This window comes from Eurosta solidaginis, chromosome 3, assembly GCF_040869045.1.
Source record: "Eurosta solidaginis isolate ZX-2024a chromosome 3, ASM4086904v1, whole genome shotgun sequence".
Classification (NCBI taxonomy): domain Eukaryota; kingdom Metazoa; phylum Arthropoda; class Insecta; order Diptera; family Tephritidae; genus Eurosta; species Eurosta solidaginis.
In genome coordinates this window covers 8,691,371-8,714,724 of record NC_090321.1, presented here as the reverse complement: position 1 = coordinate 8,714,724, position 23,354 = coordinate 8,691,371, and the positions used below count along the sequence as shown (strand labels likewise).

General features: G+C 37.0%; 1 protein-coding gene across 19 annotated transcripts in view; it reads left to right on the top strand.

Moving 5' to 3' along the window:
• The window catches only part of ckn (CRK like proto-oncogene, adaptor protein), a 134,604-nt gene that overhangs the window by 16,241 nt on the left and 95,009 nt on the right, over nt 1-23,354 (top strand). The window contains exon 1 of one of the 19 annotated variants that reach the window (XM_067770635.1): nt 865-976. The exons of the other annotated variants lie outside the window; for them this stretch is intronic. The gene's annotated coding sequence lies outside the window, so the exon portion shown is untranslated. Of the gene's footprint in view, nt 1-864; nt 977-23,354 lie in introns of those variants that run through there. 19 annotated transcript variants of the gene reach the window in all.

Here is a 23,354-nt window from a genome sequence, read left to right as displayed (position 1 = left end):
TTTGAAAGGGTTTTTCAGTTTGGTTGTTAAAACAAACTTCTGGTAACACTACGGCCTCAATCAGTCTATGTGAGGTCCTCATGGACCGGCCAGTTCACTAACCTATAAGTTTTGGACTGTGTTCTTACAAGATCGTTGCTCAACAAATATTGAGGCGCACATATAGTTCTTGTCGAAACGAGAGATCCCCTCTGCGCGTTTGCTAAAAAATCTTCTTGACAGGTGGATACTACTTGACAAATGAAATTTTTCTTGAGCCTTTCTACTTTTGTATGAGTGTACGAACAAAATCTCCCGTAATTGTGCGAAAAACATAAATTCGAAACAAAACTTCAAATGTCAGTAAGGCTAAGTTCGTGTGTAACCGAACATTACTTACTCAGCTGTCAAATTACAGCTTGCAAAACTTTTAAATTACCTTCTTTTAAAAGTACGCGGTGCCACGCCCATTGTCCAAAATTTTACTCATTTTCTATTCTGCGTCATAAGTTCAACCCACCTACCAAGTTTCCTCGCTTTATCCGTCTTTGGTAATAAATTATCGCACTTTTTGGGTTCTTCGATATCGAAAAAGTGGGCGTGGAGTCCGATTTCGTTCATTTTAATAGCGATCTGAGATGAGTGCCGAGGAACATACCAAATTTCATTAAGATACCTCAAAATTTACTCAAGTTATGGTGTTTACGGACGGATGAACATGGCTAAATGAATTTCCTTTTTCGCCCAGATCATTTTGATATATAGAAGTCTTTATCTATCTCGATTAGTTTACGGGGTACCGTTATGCGAACAAAATTAATATATTCTGTGAGCTCTTCCCTTATTATTGTATTTTTTCTTTCAGGATTTGGCCTATCGCGTAACTTGGACTTAAACTGAATACACACTTATAAGGACCAAGCAATTTTTTGACTGTAGGCTCCGCACAGTACGTTAGAGAACATCTTTCATGCGATTTCAAGCAGACTAATTTGCGGTAAATAACATGGTTTCCGGAATGGTTCTTTTATTTGTGTATTTTATAAAATCTCTCTCTCCCTCGACTATGAGATTAGTAGAATAATCGATTGTAAACAAGATCCCTAGTACGTATATTCTATCATGTGAAACATAGGTATCGGGTTCATCAACTTTCTCGCTGTTTAGCCCTCTGCTCTATACGCTCTATAAGTCGGTTATCACATCCAGCCATTATTCTTGGCGAAATTTGCCACGGTCTTGAAAAATTTTGATTCCAAAGAATTAATTACATACATATTTCGTAAACGATTTTGGACTGTAACGAGATAAACGAACTTGTAATGAAATCTAAATAATAATGTTTCACGTCCACAAATATGCTCAATTATCACATCACTATTTCTAGTTGACTTTTTCTAGTCCATTTGATTTCAGAATAGTCAACTGGATTTTAAGTAAGCTAAGACATTACACAAAAGGTCAATTCAATTTTAGAAATTGTAAGAAAATTCCAATTACGCGTTCTAAAATCCAATTGACTATTCCAAATTTGACAAGGGATGACGGAAAATCGTTCCAATATACAGCATTCCTCCCAATTGGTTATAAAATATAAGTTGGTTTTCAATTGGATTTCAGAAGAGTGAAATTTGATTTTTTTAGTTTTATAAAGTCCAGTTAACTTTAATCTTAAATCCAATCAAAGTTTTCTAAAATCCCATTGGCTATTCCGAATTCAAATAAAGGTCGCTTAACCCAATTTAATATTCGAAAATCCAACTGCATACGACTGTATAGGATACTTTAGTTAGGATACTATAGTTATTGATGATTAAAAAACGTCGAATAAGCCGTTGACTGCCTTCGTCAAGGAGTTATGAAGGAAACGTTCGTGGAACTGGCATTTTTCCGTTTGTCATGAAGCTTCGAACGACGTCGAATAATCTTTTGATGTGCTTCAGTAGATCAGAATTCAGGTCCATTACGATTCTTGATCCATATGTGTTCTTATACTATTTTCTTGACATTATATTCCTATCGAGTAAATTTTTAAGCTACTTCTACATCAGTTAATCTACAGTGCAAAGCCTTCGAAAATTTTTCATAATTGTGTACGCAATGGTTATTTAGACAAGGAGGAGAGATGTTCAAAGGAGAAAAGCATTGCAAATATACATGCGAGTATAATGTGAGCAGATGAAGAAAGAAAAGAGTTGTTACAATGAAGTTATTGGTATCTGGTGTTGGCACTGGCATTGCGTGGCTTACTGTGCGCAACCATTCTTAGAATGATGAGGCGATTCATATGCTGCAATGTTTACGGTGATGATGTTTATTATGTTGGCTGTTGGTAATGTGGGACAACAACCATGCCCATTTCGTGCCTTGAACCCTGTGGATACCAGCAGAGGCTGCGGCACATCACATGACACAATAAGCGTTGACTCAAGACGTTGTGTGCCGCATTGGCGGAAACACGCATTCTGTAATGGTCGAGCCACAATGCACGTTTTCATATATGTATGTACATAGATGCATTCAACGCAATCTTATGCATGATTGCACGTATGTATTTTTATGGAGAACAGCAGATCGAGAGACACTAGCGTCATCTCACATACAAAAGTTAGCAATCTTCAACATTTGTTGCAAGCAAAGCATAAGAAGAAGAATTTGACATTTGTTTTGGCTATGTGTGCATTCAGACTTTGCAAGTGTAATTATTTTTCCCACTCTAACATTTTTCACAATTAACAAGTAAAGAAGGTTAAGTTCGGGTGTAACCGAACATTACATACTCAGTTGAGAGCTTTGGAGACAAAATAAGGGAAAATAACCATGTAGGAAAATGAACCGAGGGTAACCCTGGAATGTGTTTGTATGACATGTGTATCAAATGAAAGGTATTAAAGAGCATTTTATGAGGGAGTGGGCCATAGTTCTATAGGTGGACGCAATTTAGGGATATCGCCATAAAGGTGGATCAGGGTTGACTCTAGAATTTGTTTGTATGATATGGGTATCAAATGAAAGGTGTTAATGAGCATTTTAAAAGGGAGTGGGCCTTAGTTCTATAGGTGGACGCCTTTTCGAGATATCGCCATAAAGGTGGACCAGGGGTGACTCTAGAATGCGTTTGTACAATATGGGTATCAAACGAAAGGTGTTAATGAGTATTTTAAAAGAGAGTGGGCCTTAGTTCTATAGGTGGACGCCTTTTCGAGATATCGCCATAAAGGTGGACCAAGGGTGACTCTAGAATATGTTTGTACGATATGGGTATCAAATGAAAGGTATTAATGAGGCTTTTAAAAGGGAGTGGTGGTAGTTGTATATGTGAAGGCGTTTTCCAGATATCGACCAAAATGTGGACCAGAGTGACCCAGAACATCATCTGTTGGATACCGCTAATTTATTTATATATATAATACCACGAACAGTATTCCTGCCAAGATTTCAACGGTTTTTTATTTCGCCCTGCAGAACTTTTTCATTTTATTCTGCTTAATATGGTAGGTGTCACACCCATTTTACAAAGTTTTTTTCTAAAGTTATATTTTGCGTCAATAAACCAATCCAATTACCATGTTTCATCCCTTTTTTCGTATTTGATATAGAATTATGGCATTTTTTTCATTTTTCGTAATTTTCGAAATCGAAAAAGTGGGCGTGGTCATAGTCGGATTTCGGACATTTTGTATACCAATACAAAGTGAGTTCAGATAAGTACGTGAACTGAGTTAAGTAAAGATATATCGATTTTTGCTCAAGTCATGGTGTTAACGGCCGAGCGGAAGGACAGACGGTCGACTATGTATAAAAACTGGGCGTGGCTTCAACCGATTTCGCCCTTTTTCACAGAAATAACTTATCGTCCCAGAATCTAAGCCCCTACCAAATTTCACAAGGATTGGTAAATGTTTGTTCGACTTATGGCATTAAAAGTATCCTAGACAAATTAAATGAAAAGGGGCGGAGCCACGCCCATTTTGAAATTTTGTTTTATTTTTGCATTTTGTTGCACCATATCATTACTGGAGTTGAATGCTGACATAATTTACTTATATACTGTAAAGATATTTAATTTTTTGTTAAAATTTGGCTTTAAAAACAATTTTTTTTAAAAGTGGGCGTGGTCGTTCTCCGATTTTGCTTATTTTTATTAAGCATACATATAGTAATAGGAGTAACGTTCCTGCCAAATTTCATCATTATATATTCAACGACTGCCAAATTACAGCTTGCAAAAGTTTTAAATTACCTTCTTTTAAAAGTGGGCGGTGCCATGCCCATTTTACAAATTTTCTTTTCTGCGTCATAAGTTCAACTCACCTACCAAGTTTCATCGCTTTATCCGTCTTTGGTAATGAATTATCGCACTTTTTCGGTTTTTCGAAATTTTCGATATCGAAAAAGTGGGCGTGATTATAGTCCGATATTGTTCATTTTAAATAGCGATCTGAGATAAGCGCTTAGGAACCTACATACCAAATTTCATCAAGATACCTCAAAATTTACTCAAGTTATCGTGTTAACGGTTTCAATTGCTAAGTCTGAAGTTCTTTTATATTTACAAATGCAACATCGTGCTTGTTTGTGGTGATGCTACTGTAATGCATAAGATTGCGTTGAACGCACCTATGTGAAAAAGTTCATTGTGGCTCGGCCATAAGTCGATTATGGAGTTGCAGCAACGATGGCTTGTTGCAAGATACACTTTTATATGTATGTAAATAGATACGCACACTTCTACCTATAATTTGTAACAATAGCTTTTTGACGCAGTGCGACACGCACCGTACACAGGCCTTAAGGGCAAATTAAACTTCCTTAACCCTAACGCCATAGCCGTGACTATACCCATATCTATAACCATCTCCATTTTGATCGATTAATGGTGCCATAACCTTAAACATCTGACATTTTCATAAAAATGAGGAAAACGCAAAAAATTACAAACATATTCCACAGACAATAAGTTTCTTAGTCAAAACATATCCAAAACAATAAATAAAATATACAAAAAGTTAATAAATTCACCAACTCAAATATTTTTAGGTTATGGATATGGCGAAAAACCAAAAAGCAATTGGTGGGCTATGGTATGGTTATGGCTTTAGCGTTATGGTATGGCACCATTCATCGATTACATTAATTTCCATAAGGTTGGTTCGATCAGCTGTTTTATCTGGTTATGGATAAGTCACCATTAATTGTCCCTTTACTTGTTTTATCTGTCTTCTAGCGGTATCTTTGTGGTATGCCTAACAGTGCTTGTTGTTTGCTCCTATAAAACACTGACGATCCATGTATTTCGTTGCTAGTTTTCTTCTGTTATTCGTGTCTTTATTGCTTCTTTGCCCCTTTTTATCACTTTATGTTTTCTTAACTTAATGCTTGTTCATCGTTTAGTACATAAAAGGGCATATTCGGCAAATATTTCACTTCTCTTTGTAAAAAAGATGTGAATGTACGCCAGCTTCTGTGGTTGGGTGGTTGGTTAGGCACTTTATTGTTAAGGTGCATTTGTTGTTGATGTTACCTATTTGAATTTTTTCGCGAGTAAATTTTCTTTATAACTGCGGTCAGTTAAAAAATAAAATAAATTTAAGGCGCGATAACCTCCGAAGAGATCTAAGGCCGAGCTTCTCTTCCAATTTGCGTCGTGCTCCTCTTGATTTTCCCTACAAATTGGCCGGACGGGACCTACATGTTTTATGCCGACTCCGAACGGCATCTGCAAGGCAGATTAGTTTTCACTGATAGCTTTTCATGGCAGAAATACACCCGGAGCGCTTGCCAAACACTGCCGAGGGGCGACCCCGCTTAGAAAAATTTTCTTCTAATTGAAAAACCTTATTTCTAAAATTTTTGATGTTGCTTTGCCCGGGAGTTGAACCCAGGGCATACGGTGTGATAGGCGGAGCACGCTACCATCACACCACTGCGGTCAGTTAGTTTTTAGAATTACCAACGAAAATGTATGTAATATGAAGCCTTTACAGATAGGACTTAAGATTAATACAAAATAGTGTGGCGAATGCTGACATCACTAGGCTGTTAGTAAATAATCACGCAACAACAAAAACATGAAGCAGCCCCTCTTATGAACATGTAAACATTAAAGCGAGCCACAATTGTGTACACATCAATCATCATTTATACACATACATAGAAGGCGACGAAGAGATAACTCACTCACACACATGTAGTCATCAGCCGAAGTTGTTACTCACACATACACACGCATATAGCTCAATTACCAAGCAGAAGATACAACAGTTCTAGAAGGCGAAAGTTTACCCCTTAGTAGAAATATGAGGACGAGGCTACAGAGAGTATAAAAGCAGCGCAAGCTGAGGAATGATGAATCAGTTTTGATTTAAACACGATATTGGTTGTGAAGTATAATTGTGAAGTACTACTCCCAAAGTAATCTAAATCAAGACCAGTTTGCAATACTGAATATTTGAGTGATTTATTAAACAGTTTAGCGATTCGGACGTTAGCAGAAGGTTGCAAATAAGCGGAATTTCCCTAAATTCGTTACAATAGTATAATTGAAATTGAAATCAACATGTTAAAAACACCAAGTGACAGGTCCTTGACATTCTCGAAGGGCCTACGATGCATCAGCACAACTGGAAGGGCAAATGAGTTTGTTCTTGGAAACCCTTCTTGGCTGGGTTAGTAATAAAACCACAGCTACAACAACCAAGCCATCGTACTTAATCCTAGATCTTGATAGAAATCTACTTCTCTTGGTTGGTATTTCAAAATTTATTATTGCGTTCGAATTTTGTTACAATTGTTGTTGTTGTATCAGGTGTCACCGTTCGGTTTCGCAAATTCGTACTTCGAACATGAAAAAAATCTTCCTTTGTGTAGTTTAGCTAGACTCTTTTAAGAACTTTTAATATTTTTTCGTTTTATTTAAAGGGAGCGGCCCACTGCCTTGTATAGAATGGCCGTCAGTTGCTTCTATTCTTAATTAAATAGACAGTTTTAAGAACTTGACACCTATCCAGTCCCTGTGTGACTACTTTTTCGCACGCACACCTCAAAGCTTTAGGAAGATGTTCCAAATGGCTTAAAAATTCTAGACAAGCTGAAGTTTTGGCCTTAATCATAGTTTTGTTATACGGGCAATATTCTTAGAACTACTTTTAAAACTCATAACTGTGGACACATTTTTAACAACGACAACAGTTCCAAAGCCAAACGTCCGAAAGCTTTGCATTCTTGTTGGTATCGTTTTTATAAAAAAAATTTCATTATTCGATTTTTTAGAAGCAAAATAACTAGTCGCGCATGTGTTGTTGTTGTTGTGTGGGGATCGCCCTTTATTAAATATTTTGGGAAAATCTGAAACAATGCGACAGGACCTACAATACGATAGTTCTTTCGATTAAACCTTGTAAACCTCTTCAAAGCCTTTTGTTCTGAGAGTGGTATTTGAAGCAATGCGGCAACAGAAAAGCAATTATACCATTTTACCTTCTGAGGCTGGAACTAGCCATTACTCACAAAGCCAACGAATTTTAAAACCCAACTATAGGCAATTTCAGATACTTATAAAAAAATCCGTTGAATACGATACGATATTCGACAGTTTGATAAAACTGGGAACAATGTATAGAAGTCTAATAAAGTTCAGAAATATATGTACACGAGCCTGACCCGTGCGCATCTTGCGCAACCAATATAAAAGTCTCTTATCAAATATCAACAGAAATCAGCTGTTCTATTAACTTACAGCTTGCGTTGCCATCTAGCGTATAATAGCAACTGCCGCCAATCAATTAAAAACAGCTTGCGCTGCCATCTAGCGTACAATGGACTGCCGGTAATGCAGTGCAAATATTCACAATAGTGCCATAGTACAAATAGTTTTCTTTGTGTGCGTACAATCGTTTATTTTTAACAAATTATTTTAATAAAATATAGCTGAACAAAAGCACTACGACGAAAATTGCCCAAAGCTCGCTAATAGCCCGAATCTCCATCTTTACAACCAAAATTTTATTTATAGATTTGGATTCCAAATAAGAGCGAAAAAGGGATCCGTACATAAAAACAACAATTAGAAATAATATATATGATGATAATAAGATATTCTCGATACGAACAAAGTCAATTTGAAAAGTTCAAGCAACTCATAACATTATCGAATAAAGTGTCGTGGTACACAATGGTAATTGAAATTTATTTTTTTAACAAAGAAAACAAATAGTAAATACAATACCAGACATTTATTATCCACCAAAAACGTAAACATTATTATTAAATCAAAAATGGTAAGAGAATACGCTTAGATAATGAAGCGAGAAACTATAAAATGTCAACCTTCCTATTTTGGATTGAGAATGCTAAACACATAAATAATGTGGAACGGGATGAACAAACTTGGAGAATAAAAGACGTACAAATAATCCAAGCATCGAAGCATTAAGCAATGCAGCATTTGACAAGTGATTCCCGTTTATATTTATGAATTCAAAGCTTTTTTCAAAACCGGTAAAAAAATGCATAAACTGAATGGTTAAATGTCAAAACGACACGCCCATACAGAACCAAATTTGTAAAAGATTGACGTTATACGGACAACAACTGACAATCAAACACAAAAGTAATAATATTAATAATATACATATGTACAATATAGTAATACTTATTAACAACGTTGTGACAAGAACGACCGCAACGTTTGCTAATAGCACACAGTGGGACGGATGAACATTCTAGATGGACAAAAGTGAAGAATTTGAAGTGCGCAAATCTGTTCTATTCCTTCTCATAGTTATTCCAAAATAACTTAGGGGAGTACCTATATAATTCCCAAAGTTTTCCATGGTCCCAGGCAGCATTTTTGTAACTTCAGCGTAGCCTTCGAGAATAAGTTTTACCTAAAGTAGCGTTTGGTTCAAACTTAAACAGCTGGTTGGATTTTTAGCTTCTTTCTCAATTGAGAAACGGCGGCTGTCATGTTGTGGTCGCAGCGTGCTCCGCCTAACACACCCAAGATCCTGGTTCGAGCACCGGGAAAAGCAACACCAAAATTGTAGAAACAAGTTTTTTTCAATTAGAAGAAAGTTTTTCTAAGCGTGGTCGCCCCTCGGCAGTGATTTGGCAAACATGATCACGTGATCAATCTTCGATATTCTTTTTTGGGTAAAACAGCTCAATAAGAAGAATACATGTAGTTTTACACCCACATCAAATATTATTTTTATATCTCTGAAACTGACTTCGGGACATCGAAATATGTAAAGCTATTTGCTAGGTTTTTGCTTTGTTTTTCAAAAAAAAAAAGTTTAGTTACTCATACACCCATAGAGTGTGCCTCTTTTTATAAGCTATTAAAAAAAAGATACATACTTATTTACCGAAAATTGTGAAAAGCGGATTTTATAAACAGATACATGGGAAATATTATATATGAAATATACTATATACATACATACTGTAACGAATTTAGAGAAATTCCGCTTATTCCAAACCTTCTGCTAACGTTCGAATCGCTAAACTGTTGAATAAATAACTCCAATATTCAATAATGCAAAATCGTCTTTGCTAGACTACTTTGAGAGTACTTCACAATAACTCTTACTTCACAACTAATTGCGTGTTTAAATCAAACTGCTTCGTCATGCCTCAGTTTGCGCTGCTTTTATACTCTCGGTTTCCTCCTTCACCCATTTCTCCTAAGGTCTAGTCATTTCGTGAACTTCATGCTTGGTACCAGCCTTATACATGCGTATTTGTGAATACTATCGGCTGATGATGACACACGTTTGCTCTCTCTGCTGCCTTGTATTTATGTGTGTACATGATAATTGATTTGTTTACGTACGTACGAGTGGCTGCTTAGTATCGGCTTAGTGATGCTAATATTCGTCACAATACATATAAATAGGCAACTTGAAACTTTGTGCGCCTCTTATAACTAATCATAAGGTATAGAAAGTTATATATGTATCGATAGGTACTCTCAAGGAGCAGTGGAGCTCATTATAAAGATTTATAAAAAGGTAAATATAGCTCTAAGATATCAAATTAAAAATGATGACGGACCGTGTTAGTCTTCCATGGAAACCTGTTACTTTTCCATGCGACCGACGTTATTGTTTCCCTTCCTTGGCTATGATAATAAACACTTCGGTGGCATAACTGAGTGTTGCATAGTGACAATAACTTTTCACGACTGCCTCAAACCTAAATCGATCAGAGTTTAAATAGCGACTAAAAATTTGTTTCATCTTATAATATGCAAGAAAATTTCTTTACCCTAGGCATATACAATATCAGCACTCGAAAATTAGTCAAAAATTAAATTTATACTAACTTAGATGTAAGGAATAACTTTTGTCGACTTAGAATCTTCATCCGTCCCGTCCCACTGTGCAGCATATCAAGTACAGGTACATATGTATGTGTAAAAGGCAAAGGTAAAGTATAGAAAAGTTATAATTTACAGCCGGAATGAACAATATGGGTAGGAGAAGAAAAACAAAAAGCACAAACAAATACATAATTTAAAAGAAAATAAAAGGAATAACAAAGAAATAAATAGAAGATAAAAAATGTGTATGTACTTCCTTTATATAAATGAACCAGAATACACGAAAAATGTCTCTTTAAATAAAGACATAGTCTTGTTGAACTTTGATATTGAAATTTTAACATAACCACTGTGAAAATTTATATGAGGAACAAAAATATAAAGGTGGACATTGCCGAAGTTAGGTACAGATTCTGTCGAAAGTCTTTATTGCACACCACCTTTACATTTTTCTTCCTCATACAAATTTTCACAGTGGTTATGTTATGGTGGCGGCCACCCTGGTGTGATGGTAGCGTGCTCCGCCTACCACACCGTATACCCTGGGTTCACACCCCGGGCAAAGCAACATCAAAATTTTAGAAATAAGGTTTTTCAATTAGAAGAAAATTTTTCTAAGCGGGGTCCCCCCTCGGCAGTGTTTGGCAAGCGCTCCGAGTGTATTTCTGCCATGAAAAGCTCTCAGTGAAAACTCATCTGCCTTGCAGCTGCCGTTCGGAGTCGGCATAAAACATGTAGGGTCCCGTCCGGCCAATTTGTAGGGAAAATCAAGAGGAGCACGACGCCAATTGGAAGAGAAGCTCGGCCTAAAATCTATTCGGAGGTTATCGCGCCTTACATTTATCTTTTTTTTTATGTTAAAATTTGAATATCAAAGTTCAACAAGACTATGTTTTTGTTTAAAGAGAAATGGCTGCGACCCTGGTCGCCCAAGTAGCTATTTAAAGCCGTTTTGATGCCATGTAACTCATCTAAAAACCTACGGAATGTTACGGTCAATGTATTACAACCAGCCAGAGTTGTTGATAAATTTAAGAATATTCGAGATTGCTATCACAGATAAACCTCTGAGGTCTTCTAGAAACGGGGTTCCAAGGAACCTTAGTCGGGCTCTAGCTAGAGCCGGACATTTACACATAAAGTGTTCTACTGTCTCCCTGGCATTTGGATCTTTGCAGCTTCTGCAGTAGTCATTATACGGAATGCCCATCTTTTCCGCATGCGTACCTACTGCCCAATGACCGGTGCAGACTGCTATCAGTTTGCGTGTTTTGGCCCTGGATTTGTTCAGAAGACTTCTCGTCCTCTTTCCATCATATTTTGGCCAAATGGATTTTGATATTGCATAGGTGGTGATGTTATTCCACTTTATTTGTGCTTTATTCAAGTAGAAGCTTTGGATATTCCCCTTGGCTACTGCTAAGGGTATGCCTACTTCAACAGTGGTTATTTCCTCGTTCATCTCCGATGAGCCCCTGCGTGCCAGCTCGTCGGCCTTCTCGTTACCTTCTATCCCCCTATGACCCGCGACCCAGATAACGCATAGTTCTAGATTGGTGGATAACTGGGATATGAGTCGCTTACAAGCCCACACTAATTTTGAGTTAATGTGTGGCGAGGAAAGCGCTTTATCGCTGCTTGGCTATCCGACGACGTTTTTTAGAATTTTCCCAATCCCTGCACTACCTAGTAACGATTTTTTTTCCTCATGCCAAATTGTTCCGGGTTCCGATGTGTGTTCTAGGTTACAAAACTCTAGCGCTCCGGGAAGTTACTCAAAAGTGGATTGCAAGGTTCTCCAATTTTGTATGGAAATTGGCCAAAAAAAAAACGTCAAACGAAACTAATATAAAGGAAGTAAAATGCACAACTAAATTTCCAAACTCTAAACAGCGCAGCGCTGCACCATAAAGAACAAACCAGTTTTGTATCTTGAGTCTTTAGTTTGAGCCTTCAACGTCTGCCCATTTTATATGTATGCATGTGGGTATTTTTCGGCGGATCTCCAACAGCGTGTTGTTTACTGATCAGAGCATTGGATTGACTTTCCTGTATGCCACACCAACATAAAAAGACACGGCTGTTCGAGCTAACAGGCTGGCGGACTGGTTGCTCAAACGAACTTACCTTTAATGTTATGCCCCAGCGCTAACATATACATATAATGATATGGCCAAGCCAAGTTTCCTGTCTTTGTCCGTCCCTTCTCCATCTGTCCATCTGTGTTAACTAGTTAAAGCCTGAATGTGGCGGTTGAGTGTCAAGTCAGCAACTGTCATGATCAGAAAATCCAAAATCTTGTCAGCTTGCACAACTGCTGTAGTGCTGTAGGAGTAAGAAGCATACACACAAGCCCATTTCGAGTAGTTTTTAAAGTATAGAGAAGATGGGCATGCTGGTATGTTGACTTATAGTTTAAGCTTGACTTTTTATGTCGGTGTAGTTAAAACTGCCACACCAACTTCTGTACCACGTCATTTCGTAGAAACGATACGAGAGCACACAAAGCGGGCTGATAGATATTTTTTCTTGCCTTTTACCAGCCTCAGTCTGGTTAAGTGTAAATATATAATGCTAGCAGCAAAAAGATGGTGTGAATTGGTTAATGGATAAGACAATAAAGTGATACTAGCATTGACCAGTGTGACCAGATTATCCTCTATTAATGGTGAGCTTTTGTAGGCTATGAGCCAAAGCAGATATCTAACGTGTTGGTGAAGAGAATGAAATATACTGAATACAATTTTCCTTGCAGGCAAATAATTAATTCTTTAATGCGTGGGAATCACTTAATTTCTAGTTTATATAACTAGTTTCTCAGTTCTATTTAAGCACTTTTCTGAGTTTTGATAGCTTTATAGAGGCCAACGTGCAATAATCGCAGCAGGGTTTGGGTTATAAAATGAATTTTCTTGAAATATAGACAGAACTCCCAGTCACGGCTGTAGGGCTCGTTTAAACCCTGGAACAAAACATAACGGTCTGAACGGTCCTAATTGAGTTTCAAAGGCAGTCGACAGGTTGGTCGTTGTGTTGCCAGGATGGGAAAATCCAGCCAAATAATTTCGATGCTCTTCGAATCATTTTTATACCTTTCATGAACATGAAATGGTATATTAACTTTGGTCCGATGTTTGTAACGTTGAGAAATATAGAAGATAGACTCACCATTAAGTATACCGAATTGATCAGGGCGTCGATCTGAGTTGATATAGCCAGGTCCGTCTGTCCGTATGTCCGTTTGAACGCAAACTAGTCCCTCAAATTTTGAGATATCTCAATGAAATTTGGCACAAGGATGTATTTTTGTATTATATTAGACATTTGTCGGATCCGGTAGGATCGGACCACTATAACATATATCTCCCATACAACCGATCGTTCAGATAAAACGATTTTGGTCATTCCTGCTGCAATTTAGAAAGTATAAACTTGAAACTCGGTGATATATATTCTATATGTATATAGTATATAGCTTGGATATATAGTATATATCCCATACAACCGATCGTTCAGATAGAAAGATTTTTGGTAATTTCTCCCTTAATTTCCAATATAAAAACGTTAAACTTGGTGATATTTATTCTAATATATCATAGTAGATTTCATGAAAAAACATTTCGATCGGAGCTATATATAATATATATCCCATACAACCGATCGTTCAGATAGAAAGATTTTTAGCCATTTCTCCCTTAATTTTCAATATAAAAATGTTAAACTTGGTGATATTTATTCTAATATATCATAGAAGATTTCATGAAAAAATCATTTCGATCGGAGCTATATATAATATATATCCCATACAACCGATCGTTCAGATAGAAAGATTTTTAGCCATTTCTCCCTTAATTTCCAATATAAAAATGTTAAGCTTGGTGAAATTTATTCTAATATATCATAGAAGATTTCATGAAAAAATCATTTCGATTGGAGCTATATATAATATGTATATATTCCATACAACCGATCGTTTAGATAAGGGGGTTTTTTGCCATTTTTTATTTTATATTTATCTTAAAAATCGTTTAGGTATGTACATCTGTTCACTATATATTTCATATCTTATACATCCGATTATTTGGAGATTACGAACGGGATAAGATTATTGTTCAGCCCCATGCATGAAAGATATAAAGTCTTCGGCACAGCCGAAGACAGTCCCGTCCTTACTTGTTTTGTTTGTTGTTGATTGATCGTAGTTTTGCTCAAAACCTTTACTTTGCTCCTGATGCTCTCTATGGAAAAGTTTCTGCACAGTATACGTTCCCGTAACAAGCACCATTAAGGTATAAGCCCAACCATCTTGGGAACGATTTAATATGACCACATTTAACTTTTTTGACCAATGAGGAGCTGGTATGCTAGAGCCTTGGTTGCTACAGAAACAGGATTGGCTACGGGCAAGTGAGGTTGACAATTGGGCTTAAGAAGCTATAAGTTGCGCTGACATCCCCTTGAAAGGATTGCGCTACACAACTTGCCTTGGGTATATTCTAAGCTCTTTTATCTGCTGGGGCGATTAGTGTAAATCAAGCTAATCATTTAATGCCGTATTTGTTGAAAATTTTGTGCTTGATTTGTTTGGGAAGTTAAGTGTTACTTTCCTGTTCCGTAACTGCTTCGGTTTGTATCTTGTCCCTTAATTGGATGAGCTATCCTAGTAGATTCATAAAGGTCTCTTAAGCTCTCCCAACATCAATAGCCCAATTAAAAAAACGAGAACGTCCTAACTGCACAAGCTAGCAACCACCAAACAAAATTTAAGCCCAATCAAAAAACGAAAACGTACTAAATTGCAAAATATTTAGTGCTAATGTTTTTTAAAGTCTTATCCAAAAACGAAATTTAAATTTAAGCTAGCCCAACCCGCGATATTTCCTAAAAACAACTCTAATTAATTTAACAAACCCATAGCATGAAGTATTGTGCAATGTTGTACGTACTCGTTTTTTAATTGAGCTATAAACGTTAGACTAGCTTAAGATACCTGATTCATATCCGCTTTTTGTTGCTGAGTTTTATAACAAACCCCTGCTTACTTAGCTTGGAAGATGGATAGCGTGTGCGATCTTTATTTTATCGGAGCTCCGAATCAGATTGTTCTATCTTCAGCCTAATCTTAGCGTGGGTGAAAAGTATTTAGGGAACGATAGTCGATTTCAATAACCTTTGGAAGGCTTTTAGATTTCGAATCCAACTATCGTTCTATTAATATCAGTTTAAAATGTTTCTATATTTTCTTAAATGCTGTCATAGCATTGATTTAATAATTTATTGAACTGTGAAGGTACTCAAAAAGGTACAAGGGATGTTCTATGGGCATTCGAATGGGTAATATAAGTTACATAACTTAAAATAAATCACCTGAGTCCGGTACACCCCGAATTTAGCAAGGAAAGGATGTTGGGTGAATTTTCTATTTGACAATCCATATACGTAATTTCAGGGCCCGTATCGTGTGTTACGATGCGTATCGGAATCCATTCTAAATATAAAACTGCCAAAACTATTTTTTTAAATTATGATAAATTTTAAATCCAACTAGTAAGCGAAGTATCTAATTCACATATGTGACCTGGAATCATGAAACGACCCTATTGTGCGAAAACAAGTTTTCGAGAAAAACGCGTTTAAAGTTTTTGTTTAGCTTGGCTCTGTGTAGCGGCTGGCCGTTGTGAACGAAGTTTGTAATTAAAATTTAATTAACTTCCCGATAAGCAACAAGCTTGAAACTTGGAATATAGTTCAGAACCCGATGATAATGCAATAATAAGAAAAAAACTCCGATAGGTGGCGCATGGATCGAAATATTTCAAAAAATCGCATTTGTGGGCCGATTTGGCTTTAAATGCGATTTGTGAAAAAACTAAGAAAGGCAGAAAACTGCCGTTTGTTCCATTGGAAAGAGCGTTAAATTTCCTATAAGAATCAGTCAAAAAGTGAAGAACGGCATTTTCGCACAATAGGGTCGTTTCAAGTCACATATGTCGTTATTCAGACTCAGGAGTTCAGAGCTTTTCTATACTCAACGTACTTTGCACACAGAGTGTATTAAGTTTGATTGGATAATGGTTGGTTGCACAGGTATAAAGGAATCGAGATAGATATAGACTTCCATATACCAAAATCATCAGTATCGAAAAAAATTTGATTGAGCCATGTGCGTCCGTCCGTCCGTCTGTCCGCCTGTCTGTTAACACGATAACTTGAGTAAATATTGAGATGTCTTCACCAAATTTGGTACACTAGCTTATCTAGAAAAGATTGGTATTGAAAATGAGCGAAATCGGATGATAACCACGCCCACTTTTTATATATATAACATTTTGGAAAAAAAATCTGATTATTTACACCTAGAATGTTTAAATTTAACGTGTGGACTGATATTGAGACTTGATAAAATTTTGAAAAAATTTTTTAAAATGGGCCTGTCACCGCCCACTTGTGATAAAATCAATTTTACAAATATTATTAATCATAAATCAAAAATCGTTAAACCTATCGTAACAAAATTCGGCAGAGAGGTTGCCTTTACTATAGGGAATGCATTGAAGAAAAATTAATGAAATCGGGTAAGGACCACGCCCACTTTTATAAAAAATATTTTTAAAAGGGTCGTGGACGAATAAAATAAGCTATATCTTTGCAAAAAAGAGCTTTATATCAATGGTATTTCACTTCCCAAGTGGATTTATAACAATAAATAGGAAAAACTGCAAATTTTAAAAACTGGGCGTGGCACCGCTCCTTTTATGACCAAGCAATTTTCTATGTTTCGGGATCCATAACTCGAAGAAAAATTAATATATCGTAATGAAATTGTGTACACATATTTTCCTTATAGCAGAAAATGTTTCTAGTAAAAATGCACGGGATCGGTCAAATACCACGGCAACTTAGATATAAAACAAGTTTGAAAGGGTCGTAGACTAGAATAATAAGCTATAACTTAGCAAAAAATAGTTTTGAATAAATATCATTGATCAAGTTTTTTTGTAACGGGAAATGGGGAGACATTTTTCTTTTAAATGGGCGGTGCCACGTGTTATGTAGAAAAGTAATTTATCTGAAATGAAATGTACAATTGAAGCTCACGCTGAGTATATAATGTTCGATTACACCCGAACTTAGACACCTTTACTTGTTGATTTAATGTTTAAGTGAAAACTTGATTTCAATACATAATCGTAACACACAATACGGGCACAGTTCTTTCTTGATCAATAATTTATAGATTCTAAGGTAGCTTTATTTCTCTTGATGCGCGCTTAAACTCCTTTTTGGCGTATTCGTCAGTTTCCACGTTTTCGATTAACAACTGCCTCATGAAACCCAAAACAGATAGACTTCGTGTTGTGCGCTCGCCTCTTTTGCTATCACCTGATTCATCAGCATTATGAAATCTATGAGTTTTCCATTTCCCAGTTGAGAAATACCCACATATCGGGCAAGAGGCTTTTCGCTCTTTAAAAATGTTTGTGTCTCTCATGCCTTTAGCATAGACTTTAGCATACTTTTAATAGATATGCCTTTTTGTCAATTTCTTTTATACGAAAATTTAAAACACTTAAAATAATTTCTTTTCAATTTAACTCATCAAGATGTCATACAATCGAATGTAGAACGCAAATAATTTAATCTAATTTATACTTGAAGCAAACACACAATCGGGTGTACGTACACCCATACATGAGTACATTTTTCTTATATAAAATATATCAAAAGTTTTGTACAGCTTTTTCTAGTTATGTATGTGAATAGTAAATATCGCACATGGGCACTACGACCAAAAATTGGTATAAATATTTTGAATATGAAGCATTTTTGCGCGAGCTGCCGCCGTGGTGTGGTGGTGCTCCACCTAACGTACCGAAGATCCTGGGTTCAAGCCCCGGGCGAAGCGACATCAAAAATTTATTGTTTCTAGTACTTTAAAATTTTTACTGAGGGTGTATTATAATATACTGTGACGAATATTCACATCACTAAGTGATACTAGCACCACTAAGCTAATACTAAGCAGCCACTTGTATGTACGTAAACAAATCAATCATCATTTACACATGTACATACAAGGCAGCAGAGAGATACTCACCATCAGCCGAAGTAGTACTCACATATACACACGCATATACATAGCTATGCGAGAGACTATAAACTACAAATATACATGTACATATATGGCTGGTAACCAAGCATGAAGTTCGCGAAGTTACTAGACCTTAGGAGAAATGGGTGGACGAGACAACAGAGAGTATAAAAGCAGCGAAAGCTGAGTAATCAGTAATCAGTTTGATTTAAGCACGCTATTGGTTGTGAATTATAAGTGTTATTGTGAAGTAGCTTCAAAGTAGTGTAATAAAGACCATTTTGCATTATTGAATATTGGAGTTATTTATTCAACAGTTTAGCGATTCGAACGTTAGCAGAAGGTGGAAAAAGCGGAATTTTCCCAAAATTCGTTACAATACCATTCCAAAACCTCCAAAAAACGCAGTTTCGAAAAATCTCTTGGTTAGGGCTTTCGTGAATTAAGCTAACTACATGCATGTAGCCGGCAAAAATTCTTTAACTCTCCAGACCATGGCGAATCTACCAGGTGATGGCAAAGCGAATTCAACCAATTCGCCGTGCAGAAGAATGTCAAGTCAAAAGAAAATTTGCATTAATTCCGATTAACTGATATGTTGTAGTACAAAGCGTTGTATGGAAAATAATCAAGAAGAAGCAATCAGCTGTTGGGATAACAACACCTGGTACTGAATTCGTCTTGCTCCAGACTAAATCTTAGGAATTTTGCAGAAGCATTTCATTGAAATTAAGGTTTGCCTTTGTCGGTTGAAGATGAACTGGCAATAGTTCACCAAGCTGTAGTCGTGCGAGGAGATTGAAATATCCTTAACTTTTATTCTTCAGACGTCCTTGGAAGACAGACGCAGACACACATTTCAATAGAGAAAACTAACGTGCAATTTACTAGAATTTGAGCCCAAAGGCGCTAGTCATATTGTTGCCATCATCCATTTTAGATCCCTCGGTATACCATATCAGAGCTCTCTCGCTAGCTGCCATTATAGCTATCTTCCAGGGGCATCTTTCCGGGTTAGCACTACAGAAGGTTTCAGTGCATGATGTCTGAGAGATAGTAGTGTGTGTATTACGTCCATGGTACTTCGAAACTCCTCATAATTCATGCAAATTATTTAAATAGCCGCTAAGGATTCCAACATTACTATGTTGAACAGAAGTCGTAAATCTTTTCACTTTTGCAGGGGTTATAGATGGACCTTACCCGCCAGATGATTAAGGCTTTTAGATATTCCTTACGCCTTTCCATGTATCCTTAGACAGGTAAAATGGTATTGTTGGAGACCCGTGAAAGGTGTATGTAGACTTCCACTACCTTACTTCTTAATTTCTGGGAAATACATTTTTTACTTTTTAGAATTCAGAGTATGTTCTTCCGGCTTAGTCAGTTTGACTTCCCCTATTTTTTTATAAAAAAAAACAATTTCGGCTTTGTATGGTCTCTCATTGAAACCCTTTTCTTGCTACTTTCTTCTTCCTCAATATTAAGATACTAGCCCGACCATCGCGGAAACGATTTGATACCAACACGTTGAGCCTTCTTGGTCATCCTTCACCTCCTCCTTCCGTGAGGAATTCGTACCAGAGCTGAGGTTTACATTGGGCTGCCGCTTTCCTATATCCAAAGAAAAAAATTAAATTTTTTAAGAAAATCACTTGTCTAGATTGAAGAAAAGATTTCTACGAATTTCTCAATCGACTTTTTTCTCATTTTAATAGCTATGTATGTTGCTCATTTTTAGGAAACGAGCCTGACCCGTGCGCATCTTGCGCAACCAATATAAAAGTCTCTTATCAAATATCAACAGAAATCAGCTGTTCTATTAACTTACAACTTGCGCTGCCATCTAGCGTATAATAGCAACTGCCGTCAATTAATTAAAACTTACCGCCAGCGCTGCCATCTAGCGTACAATAGCAACTGCCGGTAATGCAGTGCAAATATTCACAATAGTGCCATAGTACAAATGGATTTCTTTGTGTGCTGACAATCGTTTATTTTTAACAAATTATTTTAATATAATATAGCTAAACAAAAGCACTACGACCAAAACTGCCCAAACCTCGCTAATAGCCCGAATCTCCATCTTTACAACCAAAACTTTATTTATAGATTTGTATTTCAAATAAGAGCGAAAAAGCGACCCGTACATAAAAACAGCAATTAGAAATAATATATATGATTTTTGTTTGGGTTTACATATATTTAATCCCATTGCCATGTAGTTTCTCTAACTAGGCTTGCTAGAGAGGAAGAAATCTGCTTTGCGGACAGCTCCGAGTGTCAATTATCATGTTTAAGAAAGCTTTGGATAACATGGAGATTTTCCCCCGGGCCATGTCTATCGACTTTGTTACAAACGCCTCTAATATTTTGAGAAACGTACATTCGGTTTGTAATCCAAAGTGGATAGTGCATAGTGCCCACCTAGGGCAAAAGTATGTGTTCGTGCGTGTGTTTCGGCATGCAATTGTTGATTTCAAAGAAAATGCAAAATAATTCAATTGAAGTTCGTTGATTTGTATGTAGGGTAGTTGAAGCTCATGGGCTGTAGGGTGGTGAAAACGCAACCGGCGAGAAAATACAATAATATTAACAGCGGGAGGAGCAGCAAGCAAATAGACTGGGAAGCTGTGGAGGAGATGAGTTTCAGGAAGCATTTGTCAATGTTGATGTTTTTGATAATACATATATGATTGTTGCTTTGTATTTGTTGTTGCTGTCAGCAATTTATTGTTATTGCTTTGCTTGTTGCCGATATGAGTGTGATGAATATTGTTTTTTGCTATCGTTGTTACTGTTACTGTTACTGCTTATACTTTTCTTGTTGCTGCCAAGTCTATTATTGCTTTTATAATATAAAATTTCCTTTTTTCGATGTGTTTTATTGATTTTCTTTTTCTTCCCACTCTGCCTTGTATGTGCTGCCATACCAACTACTACTTACCTACTTTACTTGACTTTAAAAGCTATCTGATGCTGATGGTTGCGTCTTGCTGATTGTTTCGATGACTTCAATTATGCATGTAAATAATAATGCTGATAGTGATGATTGTAATGATCATAACAACACTTGAGATTTCACTGACACTATTTACAGAGAGCGGCACTGTAGTATATATATTTTGTAATTTGTTATATTCCAGTTGGAGCAGGGTTCAGTGTAGCGAGCCACTTATGTATGTATCTACATATTGTAAATATTCCATATAGTTACGTATTTATGGTTCTAAGCTGTGTTGGCCAGCTTCAATTCACACATGATTTCGACACCATCCGTGATTTCGAACTACACAACAGGACAGCAATTTTGCGATGTTTACGTCGACAAAGTCTTAGGTCAGTTCACAAGCCGCCCCGGTTATTACAGATTATTATTAGGCCTCCATGCACTGCCACCTTTATTTTGATCTATTGTGCTTGGCCTTTTCGCCTAGATAATTTAGGATTCCAATGCATTCATTTACTAGCTTAGAAGTAATTGTGTAATACTGCAAGGAACGTGGTTGTTGTTGTTGTTGTATCGATATGGATGTTGATGTTCCTTTGCCGGATGCAGATCCGGTACGTTCCGGTAACAAGTACCATTAAGGTACTAGCCCGAGCATCTCGGGAACGATTTAGTATGACCACATGAAACCTTCTAGGCCAAGGTTGCCGGAGCCTCGGCTGCTAAAGAAACAGGATTCGCGACGGAAAGGTGAGGTTAACAATTGGTTTGGAGAAGCTATAAATTGCGCTGGCAACCCCTTGAAAGGGCTGAGCTACACAACCCCTTGAATCAATTTGGTATTTAAGTCGCCTCTTACTACAGACATACCTACCGCGGGTATATTCTCAGCCCCCTAACCCGCTGGGGGGCTGCATGGCACGTAAGACTGGCTGGCTATCTGACATTATTATACATTATTAGGATACTCCTCGAATATAAGTATTTTCGTAAGCATTCTCTCCTACAAACTTCTATTGCATGGATTTCTGCCTGAAAAATAGTGGTGAAACATCCAATTGATGTCGATTTCTTAAACTTCTGCCCATAGATGCCAGATCCCGTTTTTCCGTCAACAAATTTTGATGCATCCGTGAACCAGACCTCTGGGTAAGGGTAAGTATTGGATTCCCGGTCTCTCAGAGAGTTCTGCCCACAATGGATACTGAAAACGTGAACCGTGAAATTCTGAGCGTAGGAGCCATTGCATCACTTAGTTGCAATACGGGATTTCCTATGATTTTTCTTATTAATTTCATATGCCCTGTCATGTTTCCGCTCCTTAGGTCAGAGAAATTTTCAAGTCTGAGTGCAGTAAGTGTTGCCACTTTCTCTATTAGAATAGGGAAGGGAAGTATTCTCACTAAGGCACTAAGGAGGTATAGATGACAATTGATTTCACAACAGTAATAAATTCCAGTATACCATTTGGAAGACAGCGCACATGCTTTGCCATAGAGTCGAGTGCAGGCGAAGAAGGCTCCAGCTGCATTTTTTAAGGTAGCATATACATGAGCATTCCACGCGAGGGTGCTTTCCATCCGCACTGATAGGTTGCAATCAATTCGCTAATTGTTGCGATATATATCGTCCGACCACATTTGGCATGATAGTGGATGCCTGTGTTTTGTCAAGTCTTCGTCGCCATGTGTATACATATCGATTTCAATCACCAATGGTTCATTTTATAAGGAAATTGAAGAAATGCACTATTAGGACAACGAACTTGCTGTGTACCAAGCAGAGAGATTGGTAGGTTACAAGCTTTTGACCTTGTTTGGTACCAGTTTTCTTTCCAAACTTTACCAATAGGTCAAGATCATGGCCAAGTCTTAGACTGCCGACTCTGACAAAACGACTCGGATGTCTGAGCGCACTACTTCCCGATAGTTTAGCAAAAGTGCGGATGCTGGATCTCTGACTCCTACTTTATTTTATTTGTTTTATACCAAGCAGGTATTTGGATCTCG